Source organism: Diadema antillarum, unplaced genomic scaffold (assembly GCF_040938485.1).
Source record: "Diadema antillarum isolate AM-2024a unplaced genomic scaffold, OU_Dant_1.0 scf00000059, whole genome shotgun sequence".
NCBI classification, from domain to species: domain Eukaryota; kingdom Metazoa; phylum Echinodermata; class Echinoidea; order Diadematoida; family Diadematidae; genus Diadema; species Diadema antillarum.
The window spans coordinates 278,598-281,284 of record NW_027270948.1 but is presented as its reverse complement, the minus strand read 5'-3'; positions in this window follow the sequence as shown (position 1 = coordinate 281,284).

Sequence of the window (2,687 nt, the reverse complement as noted above, 5' to 3'; positions counted from 1 at the left end):
CAGTAACGTGTGTATTCCTATGGTAAAAAATAGTGCGCACGCGTTTAAATGGCCGCCGACGCGACGACGGTAAATTCACGTATTATATTGCTGCCCAGGGTCCTATTGAGGTAGCGTGGATATGGAGCACACGCACTACCATAGACAATCACATGTTTACGAATGCAAGGACTGGTTCGATCGCCATAAAGTGAATGGAAATGCGTGCGTACAACGAGCGGTGAATACTTACTAACTGCGCTGCTTTGTGTAGATGCCGCGTGTGCTGCACAGCAGTATGTGCAGAGTGGAAGGGCAAAGAAAATGGGCAGGTTACCGGATACAGTTGCTCGGGTCAAACTTGCGAGGTATTTGGACGGGTTTCTCGGGCCCAGTGCGAGGGCATCAGTCAGACCGCAACGTCCTGAAAAGCCTTCGCATTTATCGTACGCGTATGCATGGACCTCGCGGACATGAATACGTAATGAGCTGGGAGACCACATTTTTAGAGTGTCTGTAAATCTAAACGACATTATCAATCTTCATGATTTATATATCGATAAAAAGCTGAAGAGTTGTACTTTGATGAAATTCGACCACTTGATAGGTTATGACATATAAAATATACTGAACAAGGAAATTATAAAACACAAAATTTGCATATTTTTCATTCTTTTTAAGGGGTACACTAGACCGACGAAATTAAGGTGGACCAAAATGGAAGAGGTATAAAATGAAAGAGGAAATATCATTCTATGAAACCATAATGACTTTATGTGGACTGATCCTATGAACGGGTCAGGTTGGCGAATAAATCATTGCGTTGTACAATTAATTTTTGACGAGATTTCAGTTTGCCGCGAATACGCGTTTCTGATTGGTTAATTCCCTCTGAGTGGAGAGTTGAACGCACCTCGCGGAATGACAGTAAACGTGTACTCTACATAACAGTAATGCACTGTGTGTAGATGACAGTGTAGGACCCTATGGTGTGTGTGTGTGCGCGCACACAATGTATGTATACGCGCTCAGGTTCAGGCAACTGCAGCTGGTGTAAGATCTCCACGTAAACAACAAGAACAACACCCCACTCTGATCGACAGCTCAACTTTGGCTTGAACTTTTTTTGCCGGCACAACTAGATAAGAGTAGAGTGCATTAATAAATAGCATACAAATCAATAATAAAAGATCTAGCACTGTGTTTGCACACATGAGTTCTTTGGGACTCTCTTTTTGGTATTAGAATAATTATTCCTTATTAATCCACTGTATACATCGCTGAGTAATTTATCTAATGATACCCTGGGAGCGCATGTATCTCAAATTGCCACACTATGATTTTTACTCGACGAGACTTTCAATTTTTATTGTTTTCTAAGCGAGGGACCAATTCAGTTCTTAGTGTGCTATTGTAACAGGTATATCTAAAACGTTGACTATCATTCATGTGGTGATTCAACCTATGAACGGGTCGGGTTGGCAATAAATAGAAAGCCTTGTTCTAATTTGTCTCAGGGTCGTTTGGAAAATATCGATATAATGCAGATATATGAATAATGGTATCATAAGCTCATTTTGTATAATGTAAGCAGTAAGAGGTGTGATTTATTTCAAATATTCACAAACCATGTCAATTAGTCACGGATAGTAGATCTTCATGTTGCCAATAAGTGAATCTCGTAGACCATGCACTTTGTCTCTGAATTATCTCGCAAAATCTCGGGTGCTGAGAAGGACATGCGCAAATACCTGCGCGTACGATAAATTTTTGATTTGAGCTCATTAACAGCAGCGTTGCGGTCTGACTGCATACACGCGACCGACCTCAGTACCTGTACTGAAAGCATGCAACGGATATGGTTGCGCACTCATCAGCGAGCGACTCGTTCTTTAACCACGCCCATTTCTGTACGTCATGAAGTTATGCAACAGGCACTCGCCCTTCGAACAGCATCATAAAACAGAGATTCAGCAGGGCAACTACTAGTAGTAGTATTTTATGGGTTGGGCCTAATTGTAGAAAATCTCTAAAAATGAATATAACAGTTTGGTTCACTCTATCACAAGAGAATAACACCCAGCCCTTCTTAAAAACAAACAAACAAATAAACAAACAATCTAAGAATCTTTACATGAAATACAAATAAGTAAAAAATAAAATCCCTTTTTAACGTTATTCATCAAGTCAAAGAATGCATATTGGCATAATTTTTTTTCAAACATAAAACACTAAAAGACTTGAAAATGAAAAATAACACACTAATGATCCTTTTGCAAAAAGGAGAATATTGCTCGATCATTATAAGGCCCTATAAATTGTGACAAGGAATCTGACAAGGAATAATGAACAAGGAATAATGAATAAGCAAGACAATGTATTTAGGCCTACAATATCATTTTAAAGACTTGCTGTAATTCCAAGCAGCCCTGTACAGACAGTATCTATACTAAAAATGATAGCATAAGTGACTGATGACAATTAATTGTTTTGTCTATACAGTATTCTGACAATACTTATTATGAAAATGATAATTATCATCTCCTTCATCAACAAAATTCTGTTCAGAGATTGGTCTACATAGCATCATGTGAACGAACAAGAGATTGATATGATACTGAAGTAGTGCCAATGGAGATATATGTGCTATATTCTGCAACATGATATTCATGCGCTTTACCATGAATATTACATCATATACGCAATCA